This window comes from Mytilus galloprovincialis, chromosome 11, assembly GCF_965363235.1.
Source record: "Mytilus galloprovincialis chromosome 11, xbMytGall1.hap1.1, whole genome shotgun sequence".
Classification (NCBI taxonomy): domain Eukaryota; kingdom Metazoa; phylum Mollusca; class Bivalvia; order Mytilida; family Mytilidae; genus Mytilus; species Mytilus galloprovincialis.
The window spans coordinates 21,418,534-21,432,321 of record NC_134848.1 but is presented as its reverse complement, the minus strand read 5'-3'; the positions used below and the strand labels follow the sequence as shown (position 1 = coordinate 21,432,321).

Below are 13,788 nucleotides of genomic sequence, written 5' to 3'. Positions count from 1 at the left end.
ATATTATCGGCATCTTGTCAAATAGTTCATGAAAAGTAATAATTGTTCTGCATTATAAGAATTGAAAGTTGCACTCATGTTTTAACATTTTTGTTTTGCCACACAAAAATGTTTTTACAAAACATTCTACCTCTGAACTAGTGGATTTCCCTTAATTTTGATTGAAAGACAGGTTTATTTTTTGTTTTCAAAGTATATTGACAAGGAAATTATTTGTTAGCTTAAAAACGATTAATCCGTTCTATACCCAAATTTATAATTTTGATCAGGTAGGCCCTAGATCTCTAGCTTACTTTTTCATCTAGTACAGATAAAAGTATTGCCACATCATTTTAATTACTAACTGTCCGGTAAGGGTTGGGTAGGGAACCCGATCTCAACTGAAGACCTACTTCAGAAAATAAAACTAAGCAGAACAACACCCTGGATTTTTTTCTACTGTAGACTTCAGCTACCCAGCTTCCCTTTGCAGCTAGTGCGGACATTTTTTATTATATTTTCGATAAAGGGTGGGATTGGATGTCCGACCCCAACTTTGAACCTTTCTTTAAAACAAAAATAAGCCGAGCAGTAATCTTGATTTCTTTCTCTTCAGAAGTCATCAGCTACGTAGCTCCCCTTAACACATTGTGCAGACAAAAGTATTGCTGTAGAAATTAGTTAACTATGGAAATTTGCAAAATAATTGTATTTTTATAATGTGATATGTAATGTGTTGGCAAATAATGAAAGCACGCATTAATAGACATAGAAATAAAGAGAAACCGGATGATAACCAAAAAAATGTCTCCCAGAGACAAACCAACTTTCATTAGGGCAACTAGTATAATGGTCTAGATTCGGGGTTCTTAATTTCTGTATTCTTCGATATTTTAGGCCATTTTTCTCTTCGCTTTATATCTTAACACCATTATTCTACCATTTCATTTATTTCTTGGTCCAATGTCTCTATTATTTTTTTTGTCCACTGTTCTCAATTCCATAACCTCAAATCAACGCCCTCTAGTTAAGGTCACCATGTAGCCTTCCGAATGGGCTCCGAATTGCAAAATCATTAAATGCTTATCCCATTTTGAAATGTGAAATTGCGGATTTTTTTAATTATTTGATCAAGCAAAACACATTATCGTCCTCGATGTTCGTGAAATACTGGCAGATGGGCCTTAGTCGTCAATTTTGATTCTCTTAGATCGATCTTTCTAAACTTAAAAAAAAAGTTCACGCACCCTCATTGTTCAGATTGTTAAAGACTTTTGCATCCGTCGACATTATCTTTGATTTAAGAAGTGTTGATCTGACAATCGCTGTGCATGTATACTTTAACGAACGGGCTTGGTTTCTTGTCAGTTTTAAAAGTAGTTATCCCTTGTCAGTATGATGTTTTCATCAATCTATTTATTTGTACCTTCCTTATATAACATAATATTGTACAATTCATATTTGTGATTCATTTCATATTTAAATATAATTATTTATTCTTTATCAAAGATAAAAACATTGTAATTTGAAAATCTTTGATTACGTTATCACTGTAGTTCAATTCAGAAGTTCAGCGGTCTATTGTGTCTACATTCTGTTGAAAAATTACCCTGGTGTTCAAATTTGCAACGTTTACTATCAATGACTGTGAAACAAGAAAGGAAACATTTAACATTGTAAATCGAGAAATGATTAGAATTAAATACAAAAAAGTAAAATCACAAAAATACTGAACTTATAGGAAAATCTAATCGGAAAGGCCATAATCACATGGCAAAACAAATCAAAAACGAATGGACAAGAACAGTCATATTCCTGACTTGTTACAGGCATTCTTCTTTCGCAAAATAAAAAAAACGGTTTTCGAGAAATCAAAAACGATAAATGAAAACATTGTTTTTTGTTGTTTTTTTTTGGTTTTCCAGAAATCAAAAATGAAAAATGGAAACACTCTCGTTTTTTTGAGATATTTCTCTTGTTTTTGATAATTCAAAATGAAATAAGAATGGCCGCATTTATACACGGATCAATATAACTGAAAATCACGAACATTTTACAACACTACACATTGCAGTGTCCTAAAAGGTTTTAATGTAAGACCCCAATTTATTTACTTGTGATGGTGTTTATTGATGAAGTATATGATCACAAACTATAACAGAACAGTTTTCTTCCAATGATCCAAAATTTTGTTTCTTAGTTCTGTTTGTATTTCATTACCTAATAAAACATTTTTTTCATCTTCTTATATGTGAAATACTTAGGTTGTATTTAAACTCAGCAGTTAAAAAAAGTGATCATGTTAGGACAAAAAAGGAAAATCGACAGAACAAAAAAACAACAGCACACGATACAGATCATCCAAAAATAAAGATTGGTTAACATGATCACCACCCAAAAATTAGGGATGATATCAGGTTCTCTAGAAGTGTAAGCAAATCCTGCTTCTTTGTGGTGGTCGTGTAAATACAAGTCTTATTCAATAGGTCACATTTATTATATTGACCGGATTTTGGTAACAACAACTGGAACGTATCCATTGTCATCTATGAAATAGATATTGTCTAACGGTCAACCAACTCGAAATGAAGCCTGTCAAGGATAGTTTGACCACTTATAATTTTTTGAACTATAGCTTCCTTTTTATTAAGGAAATAATTATACAAAAACAAGTTCTGATATATCGTATCAACTAAGACATATGTACCTGATATATAAGTGTTGCTTGGATAATGCCAAATATTAATTGAAAGTTCATTATTAGGAATTTTAGATTATTGCTGTTGTTGTATATTTTTTGTTCTCAACTGACCATGATTGTCAATTGTAAAAGTTGTAAGTCAACAGAGGATGTAGGCGTTACTGCATTTGCTGTATTCTTGACTTAAAACTTTAAATGGAACAAACAAAATATGACATCTTAAAATTTACGAAAAAGTTGTTAATTTAATAAACGTTTCTCTTAGATTATGTCAAGTTAACAGTGAAGTAAGATGGGTTTTTTAATTATTGATTTTGATTCATCAACACGTAACTTAATGTATATGCTAAGCTAAAACGTCGATGAAAAAGAATAAGAAAAAACTATTACTATGACTTGGCTTCAGGTGTCGTTTTTCACCTCTACATTTAAGTTGATTAGTAAGTATTGTTAAATTTGAATGAACCTTCAGGCTATCTGCACATAAACGGTCTAACAATGTGCTTTTTATCTTCACCAAGAGTTATCATATTTAATAGGGAAGAAAATCTAACAATACATTTGTGTTCACTGATTCAAACTTTAAAAATAGATGATTTATCTAATTTTGCCATAAACAATGTAAAATCAACTAAAACCGTTCTTAGTGTTAGTTAACATGTATAAAAAATAATATTCTTCATATATCGCTTCAAACTTATCAATGTGATCTTACTGTTTGAAATATTATTCGCAATGTTTGATATCTACTAGTATTTAAATCTATGTGCATAAAATATCAGGATATTTTTTATGTTGGATTCTTTTTAGTTGTCAATTATTTCTGCTTCTAAAAATATGACTTAAGTTGTGCCAAGAATGGATTGTCATGAATGTTTCACTGCGGAACTACATAATCCAAATGTGTTATGCCTTTCACATGCTGATGAACATATAACAGTGGAGTGAGATCACCCCCAGTTTTTGATGGGATTTGTATTGCTTAATCTTTAGTTTTTTATGGTTTGTCTTTTGTACTACTATTTGTCTGTTTGTCTTTGTCTTTCTTAGCCATGGTTGTGTCATTTTATTTTCGATCTATGAGTTTGAATGTCCCCCTGGTTTATTTCGTCCCTCGTTTATAAATGGAAAAAATAATTAACATATTGAGAAATTCCTTGTCTGAGTCGAATACAACTTGTTATATTTTATTTATCAGAATACAGTAATAATTATTTCTTCTTTTCGTTTTAACTAGTCAGAAATATGTAGTTTAGAGGGCCACCGAATTTTCTTTCATTATTATTTATTTGTTTTGGCTTTACTTTGAATAGAATAGACGTTAGTGATGTGTAGTATATTAATGATAAGGTGCTACTACTTAATTCCAATTAGAATATAAAAGTTGTTATATAGAAGTTATTTTGAATTTTGTTGTGGTGTCTGCCGATAACTTCATTGATACAGGATGGTTCATCTACTTGTTTTTTTTTTTATGAAAACATTACATGTAAGACAATTTAAACAATATTTCAATTTACTGAAAATAAAGACTATGAAATTTGCACACAATGAAAGAGCTGTGGTGGTTTACATATTGAATAACAGAGCAAGCATGTATCTGAACAAATTGAATGTCAGTGTTCAAATTGCATGAAAAATCATTACATTATTGTAAGTACGTCAATGAAAAAAATATATATCTGGTAAGGTGGATGAAAAAAAAATTATGGCTATTTTACTGATTTAAGTACAAGTGCATTAAACAAAATGTTTTATTTATTTGTTAACCTTTCAATATGAATTTTATACGGAACTAGTGGCTTTAAAAATCTTATGTAGCTCACCTTGGTCTATGTGCAATCAGCATATTAAACAAAGGACATAAATTATACAGTGACAAGAATATAATTCATGATAAAATTGTGTTATGGTGATGATGATGTGTTTGTCGATCTCACTTTACTGAACATTCTTGCTATTTACAATTTTCTCTATCTATAATGAACTTGGCTCAGAAGTTTTAAAGGAAAACAATTTGTTTTAATTTACGAGCATTGTTTAAAATTTACTATAAGAAGCAATAACTCATAAAGTTGACCATTGACCATTTTCATAAAGTTGACTTATTTATAGATCTTACTTTGCTTAACATAATTGTTGTTTACTGTTTATCTCTATCTATATGTAAGATAATATTGAAAAAGAGGGACGAAAGATACCAAAGGGACAGTCAAACTCATAAATTTAAAATAAACTGAAGATACTAACCAAAAACTGCAAAATTTTCATAAATTTACCAATTCAGAGGCAGCAACCCAACAACGGGTTGCCTGATTTGTCTCAAATTTCAGGGCAGTTAGATCTTGACTTAATGAACAATTTTACTACTGTCATATTTGCTCTAAATACTTTGGTTTCAGACATATGAGACAAAAACTGCATTTTACCCCTATATACTATTTTAGCCATGTTGGCCATCTTGGTTGGTGGGCGAGGTAATGGAACAATTTTTTTAAAAACAAGATACCCCAATGATGACTGTGGTCAGGTTTGGTTAAATTTGTCTTAGTAGTTTCAGAGGAGAAGATTTTTTAAAAAGTTTACTAAAATTTAAAAAAAAAATGGTTAAACATTTACTATAAAGGGCAATAAATCATCAAGGGGTCAACTGTCAATTTTGGTCATGTTGACTTATTTGTTGATCTTACTTTGCTGTATATACTTCTGTTTACAGTCTATCTCCATCTAAAATATTATTCAAACCAATAACTAAAAACTGCAAAATTTCCTTAAAATTACTAATTCAGTGGCAGCAACCCAACAGTGGGTTGTCTTATTTGTCTAAAAATTTTAGGGAAGATAAATCTTGACCTCAAAAACAGTTTTACCCCCTGTCAGATTTGCTCTTAATGCTTTGGTTTCAGAGATATAAACCAAAATCTACATTTAACACCTACAATGTATGTTCTATTTTGAGCCATGGCGGCCATCTTGGTAGGTTGGCCGGATCATGATACCCATTTTTCAAACTAGATACCCCACAAGTGATGAGAAAAGTTCACTTGGCCCTTCAGGCCAGGTGAGCTAAAAATACACGGTTATGGATGCAGGACTACATCGTGTTACAAAGAGTTATAAATGTGTGCATACAATGTGTTAGCTTTGTTTTTGTGTTGTTTTTTTCGGAGGGGAAAGGGTCTCTCCAAATATGTTTAACCTTGAATATACTCAAGTAATATTTTATTTAATGACAATAAGAAGTATTAAAAGTATACTCACATTCCTGTATGTGCTGATATAAGATAACCGTGTACGATGTAAATAACATGACGATTAGTACCTCCGTTTCATAAAATTGTGATGAAGTTTTACAGAACTACGCCATTTTCCTTGTAACAGATCGACTACATGAATAATGCGTATATTGGTTTTCATGCATAGACTAGCAAAGTTAAGTTTTTTAAAGTTCTTTGTTCGGACAACATCTTCATTGTTTTCAATCGATTTTTATCTTACTATCAGCACAAAAGGGCATGCCTCAACTATTCAAATAATATTATGGTCTACCAAAGTTTTTGTGTAAGATTTTACAATCAAAATATTTAAACATTAAACGTTTTATGTTTGCTATTTATAAAATTATATACTTTGTATTGTCAGTACACATTTTAAAGTTGCAAAATAATCATTAATGGCAGAGCTATTGAAATAAGATTTGAATCATTTAAATTTAGAAGTAATTAAAGGCATACGATACAGATTTTGTTGTGAACATTTTCTTACAAGATATTTTGCACCTTTTTAATCTTAATGCTTACAACATAGACGTTCGTGTGCTACATATCGAGATACAGGGGGTTTAAATTTTAAACATTTGGATATTTGTTCAAATTTGTAATATCTTCTTAACAAAAGTATGCTCTATCCACTTGTATGTTTGGCCATCTGATGAGTAAAGCCTTTTTCAACTGATTTTTATAGTTCGTTCTTATGTTGTACTGTTATACCACTGTCCTAGGTTATAGGAGGGTTGGTCCCCACTAACATGGTTAACCCCGCCACATTATGTATGTATGGGCTTGTCTTAAGTCAGGAGCCTGTAATTCAGTGGTTGTCGTTTGATTATAAGTGTTACATATCGTTTTTCGTTCATTTATTATATATAAATAAGGCCGTTAGTTTTCTCGTTTGAACTTTTTTACATTTTCGTTTCGGGGTCTTTTATAGCTGACTATGCGGTATGAACTTTTCTCATTGTTGAAGGCATATGGTGACCTATAGTTGTTAAATTCAGTTTAATTTTGGTCTCTTGTGGAAATCATACTACTTCTTCTTTTTTATATCTAGATTTAAGATACAATTCCTTGGGAATAAATAATTTTCAATTGGTATAATTAAAATTATTTTTTAAATACCCGCATGTTTTGCCTTAAATTCATCTTTCTTAAAAATCGCATCGGTTTTCTAAAAATTAGACCAAACAATCGCCATACATAATCAAGTTTGATGTTAATTAGAAAATTAAGCGCCCGTATAATCGTTTTCAAGCGAACGATTTATATCACCCGAATAAAAGCATCTTTTCCTGGTATGTTCCAGTTTTACGTCGCGAAAAATTATTTAGCATTAGCATTATCTACCGATTTATTAAGGCCATATTCATAATTGATTACAGTTGGTATGTTTCTTAACAGCATAGGCAAAACAGTCATCTTAAATTCAAATTCTTTATTTATTTATATACAGTACAGTAAAACATGTTAAAGAGGTCATTTAAGGGTGAGCTAAAAAGTGGTATCTTAAGACAGAGTTTTTGCTTAATACACCTGGTCTCTCACGCAGGCTTGACTGTATATATGTAGGACTCGGATGGTACTCCGATGGTGTGCACTGAAGTGCGGTAATTAACACTCTGAAATGCGTTAGTTAAAACGCTGAAGTGCGATGGTAACATTGTGACGTTAACTTGTTGATATCTACCCTGAAGTGCGAAAGTGGTTACGCTGAAGTGCGATGGTGATTATGCTGCAGTGCGATGGTCTAACTATGAAGTTGACTTTAATGAAACGATTAAGTGTGATAGTGTATACCAGCTAAATGCGGTGGTCTGAAGTAAGAACTCTATCGTATGAGGTGTGGTGTAGTGGTTAGCGTACTAGCTTCGCATGTTAGAGATCGGTTTTGATTTTTAGTCATGTCTAACAAAAAATAAATACAGTTCTAATTTGCTAATCATCCGCTTTGCACGGAGAAGTATGGAGTCAGAAAAAAATGGGCTAGATGGCTTTAATTTAATATACTCGATTCGAGTTGAAGAAAATGTCAAGTGTGCAAACAAAAAAATTCAGCGTGTCAGTCTATATAGTGCTACGCAGGTTGCATATCATTTTATCAAATATAACTTCTTCTCGTCATATCATAGCTGAGAAATTGCTCACAACACACTCATTTATCCATATTTAACATATTAAAACGAATTTGAGATTTTATAAATTAAAGTGATTTATGTTTTCTTTTCTTCGTGGTGGTTTCGTCAATGTTTTTACATTATTGAACACTAAGTCAATAGTGATGCAAGAGGAATAAATATGCGTCAAACATCAAAATAAATGCAAACTATTAAAGTGATCAATAACTTATTATGTATTCTAAACATAAATTTTTAAAGTTTACCAAAATACCAAAATATCAAAATATCAATATAATTTTGAAGGAGTAAATAAAAGCATTACAAGATGTTGTGCTTTGGTTCGTTAGATGACGATAGCATTTCTTTCATTACCATTTCATTTGTATTGCTCAATTATAGGACCGAACTCTTTCTTTTATTGGTTATGTCTTGACTTAAAATGTGACACACACATTTTTTTGTACATTTACTATCTGTATATTGCACTGCAGGATACTTGATAATATTGTTTAGTCACAAACATTAACCATATTATCACAAAATCAATGTATTATATATTATGATGACGTATTCATGTTTTGAACATCGTGTTGCTATACGATTCTAATTGTTGTAGTTATAATTAGAATCGCAATACTTAATTTTTTATTTCTTTTATCCTTGTTTTCTAATTCTATTCTATTTAGTGAGCATTGACATAGAAATCGTAGTACATTCGTTTTATTTATCAATTAATAATGATTTACAAACATGTATTCTGATGTCTGACTCATACTGCATTTACAAAAGTGTATGTAACGTTGTATAAAAGGTGACAGTCTACACGTATTTTCTCTTAAAAATAATCAGTATTATTATGAAAACATAGGTTGTAAACTTTGACAAACGAAGAAACGGTTTAAATAACGTAACATACACAACAAGTTCTTATTTGAACGAGATTAATGTTATGGTGAAACTGCATGCGTAATCTTTAAATCGTAAGTCGGTAAAAATATATAACTTATTCAAAACATTCTAATTAAGCAGTTTTAAACCTAAACGTAAATATTCTTTTTAAAGACGACAACTATTAGCGCTGCTTTCTGTATTCAACAAGAATATGTCAAACACAATAGAAAATGTTAACTCATCTACCGCCATACAAATCCAAACACAGGCAATATTTCACATTCGAAAAAACACAATAATTTCAATCTTACTGAACAGACGACCATGTTGGTACCTACTCAGACCAGGTAGATGTGGACAATCTCGTATCGTACCAATCTTTAATTGGGTAACCCATTAAGTGTCGATTAATTCTTTCAATGAACTCAGACCGGATGATAAAGTCCGTCAAGTATAAGCATACACGTGGGTTAAGAACTATACGAAAGAACAGAGGATATATAACTGCTACAAAACGGAAGTTGACAGTTGGTTTGTTGAAATTATTCTATGCGACATGGATTAAACTTTGAATCCCTTTACCTGTATCAATATTGAGATCAATATAAAGCTTTGGCATAAATCTTCCACTTTCTATATTAACAATCTTAAGTACACTGAGAGATATGATATGATATGGAAGTGTTAGTCAAACTTTGTTCTTGTGAAGAAAGAAAATTTATTTGAATAAATATCACAGGAAACATTTTCATGGACACACCTTTTTCACAGATAATTTCTATATAATTTGTTCCATCTCTTTAAAGGCTGCATTTTGTTAAAAACAAGATGTTTCTCAAACCAAGATATATAATACTCATGGATATGTTATGGTGTTAACGTACAGGTTCCAAATTATGATCTCTGTGTTTTTCTCATAGAGACATCACTTGGGAATATTACCAGTATAGAAACAAATTGTAGCGCCTAAAATTCTATTCTTAGGATAGTCAACCTGATGGATGTACACGTATGTTGTTTGATAATTTAATGTATGTTTAAATAGCACCATAATTTTAATTTGCATAATAATGTTTTACCCTCTGTTCCGTATATAATCAGTTGATTAATGTAGGAAATGTTTTCAATGATGATTAATGCATGTAAACATTCTGAATAAATTTACATTTGCCATTTAACCAAATAAGGATTGATTTGCATTTTTTAATTAATGTATCCGATTGATTTTCATTTATATTGATTTTATGAAGTATCATATATGTGTTTGATTTTTTTCTTTTCCTGTCAGTATTCAATGAGGAAAAAATTATTAAACTATTTTGTTTGTTTAATTACTTTTGAAATTGGATTGAAAATGGTTTTACAGAGAACACATCATCTGTTTATTTTCAGCCTTTGTATACGAACTTTTTTATCACAAAAAGAATGCTACCGAGTAAATTCTAGGTAATTTATGTTTTTTGTTATATTCTTCACTTCTATTACCTTATTTACAATTATGTCATTCCATAATAATCAAGGGCTTTAAATGTGTTTTGCTTGCTACGCATACTTTATACAAGTTTTACATTAAAAAAATAACGATTGAATACAATCGTACCTATTTACATTTCTAATATATATTGTTGTATTACTAACACAAACTATTTCAAGTACGAAGATGATTTTGAATCGCAGAATTTTTGTGCCTACAGACACTGAAATTAAAAAATATTTCTTTTAACATTACAATTTGGACAAACGACAAAACTGAGCATGTATAAAATTAGAAACAAAAACAACGAAAATGTCGGCAGGAAACGATTTTTAAAACTATAAATTAAGAATGATTTTTCACAAAAACATACTGCAGGTTGATCACACAATTGTTTATAAAACTCTCATCCAGACACATGCTGGCAAAGGAAATAAGGATAATAGATTATCGTACGAAGTTTAATCTTCTTCTTTTTATACAACGATTCAATAACGATAATTGGACCATTACAAGTAGGGATTCTAAATAGTACTTTTAAATCAAAATATGTAAACCTACTTGATTTTCAATACGTTAATTTTTATTTTAGAGGAGGTTTTGATCGTTTCTGTTGTGAGAATTATGTAAGAGTAAATGGTGATTGTGTTGGTACGTATTAAACTAAAGATGCATAAAAAATTCGACACTTTTGAAATTTGATCCTTTCTAACGGCTAACAAATGTGCGTCAAGACGAAAAAAAAAGACTACTTCAATCAAAAAGTCAATGTTTCTCGTCGTCTCGACAATATCTTAGTTATGCTTTTTCAACGTAAAGCTACATTTCTATGACTTTTGTTTGTATTGCATCAACAGAAACACTAAAAGTTCCCATTATCATGATAATGTTGAAACATAACGTTTTTCTCTCTTTATGATAATTATTAAAAAAATCGGAAACTTTAGCGTATGATCTGATGAGTTGAATTGGATTCACTTTAATATAATGAGTTGTATATTTCAATTGCTGTTCGAAATTATCAAGCAGTTACTTCTGGCAAGTATATTAACATTGTTTAACATAAGGGGAATTGTCCCTTCAGGTTTTTAAATCACATTCATTTAAACGAATGTTTAGTATGAAATCCAATATCAATAACATATAATAGATAAGTATTTTAAAGAGGCTTCGGGTTGGAGGTTATGTAAATTTGAACTGAAACTTGAAAATTATCGTATACTAGTATTGTATAGCATGTATAGGGATAGATATTTAACTCTGCAACATGAAACCCCTCAACAAGCTTTTGCAATGGCTCTAAAAGTGCAGCGAGTGTGGTACTCTCTATACGAGTCCTCATATTTAACTTCCTCATAATGACTGAACATGACTGCAATGCCCTAGTTACTATAATCAAGTGAACACATATATGTACTTCATTCAACCTTTGAATAAAAATCAGTAAAATCAAAATTTGATTATTGAGTGTGTGTATTTATAAGACGCTGATAACTCCTGATAACGTTATTTCGGGATAGTCAGTATATGTTGCATACAGCGTCGTGTTACAAATGTTGCAGTGATAAAATTCGATAAGTCTACGTTGAAAATAATATTCTTTCAAACATATCATTGATGCCTATATATTAAATGAACAACTGAAATCAATTATCAATGAATTACCAAATTGCTCTCCCTTGATACCGGTCAGCCTTGTATCTTCCCTTTCCGTCGGACTATCGTTGTTTCTCAAGAGGAGCGAACATGTATGTATACATTTGATTATAGCAAATGCAATATTAAAGAAAAGGAAATTTTAAAGAGATGCGATTGAACTAGTACATGAAAATGTAAACATATTGTTCAATTTAAAGCAATCTATGGCGTACGAAACAAAAAAAAATCATTCTGGGTTTAAAGCATAGATTTAATAACTTTATACACATCATATACTGTGTTATATTAATTTTAGTTTGACAATTTGGTTTCTTTTCCATGTGTTTCTAAGAAATGTATATGACTGGATTACGATTGAAAATCCGTGATAGTCCTTAATATTGAAAATGGCCCCGTTTTTCTATATTAGCCGTATTTTTTCATAGTGACCATGTTTATTCAAAATAATTTTCTTTATTCGTAATAGCTCTCCATCTATGTCATATTTGTCTGTAATGGTCCATGACAAATTTTGCTTTTTTCTAATTAAAGAACAGTTTCATCCATGATGCACTAAGCTGGTAAATAAATTTTCATAGTCATTTGACATGTTTAATTTTTTTGTAAATTTGTCTTATTATGTTCTTACGTTTTTAGCGTAAAACTATTTCAGTTTGTGTCGTCTTTTATGTCAGTCCGAAAGATTTGCCTTAAGAATATATATGTCTAAGTATTGTATCGGATCAACCACGGACATTTTACAATTTATTATCGATCGTGGAAAAAAAACTTAGAATAAAGGGCTAACCTGTGATAAAATCACTATATCAAGAGTTTGCCATAATTGTTTGCAATTTTAGAGTGTAAACCTGGAACAAGTTCTTTAAATGAACAACCATGCCAACCATGCAGCAGAGGAAGATATGGCTTTCACTGTGGACATTATTGTGACTGTAAAATAAACGAGAAGTACATTTATCAATATTCAAACAGGAATACCGCACTACAACTAAAACCATGTTAGATGAATAATAAATAAATGCATACATGTAACAAACCAATTATAATCGATTTCACTATACGATCGAGATAACACTTCTGAAGCACATTGTACAAAAAATCATAGGTAGCAGGTTGTTAGTAGGTGATTTAATTGACAAAATAAAAATAACTTACAAAAACACTTCGATACTATCAAAATCATACAACAAAAACTCTTTTAAACATTTATACATCGTAGTGATATAGAGGCAAACAAATTCAAATGGACATTAAAACTCATAAGTGAACTTTAGATTAAGCATACTGTAATTCTTCTTAATTTCCCTTATATTCTTTAGATTGACGTATTCAAAAACTAAAATCATAGCTTCGGTGTCTAATGATCTATGTAGTCGCATTACAATATCGTTGGATAGTCAAAACGTAGGTTGTGAGTTCAAATTCCTCACGGTGCAGGTGTAGTCAACTACAATCTAAATTGGTTAGGATGATACAAAAAAATGTGATATGACTGTCAATCAGACAACTCTCCACAATAGACCAAAAAATTATTAACAGCTATAGGTCACCGTTTGGCCCTCGACAATGAGCATAGCCCATACCGTATAGTCAGCTATACATGGCTCCAAAATCACCAAATATAAAATAATTCAACCGAAAACTAACGGCCTAATCAATGTACAAAAAGATGAACGATAAACAATTATGTAA

The 13,788-nt window shown here is 30.7% G+C and overlaps 1 protein-coding gene across 1 annotated transcript in view; it reads right to left on the bottom strand.

Moving 5' to 3' along the window:
- The window catches only part of LOC143052069 (uncharacterized), a 30,890-nt gene extending 24,788 nt beyond the window's left edge, over positions 1-6,102 (bottom strand). The window contains exon 1 of the mRNA XM_076225040.1: positions 5,942-6,102. The gene's annotated coding sequence lies outside the window, so the exon portion shown is untranslated. The remainder of the gene's footprint in view (positions 1-5,941) is intronic.
- Between the last annotated feature and the right edge of the window lie 7,686 nt (positions 6,103-13,788).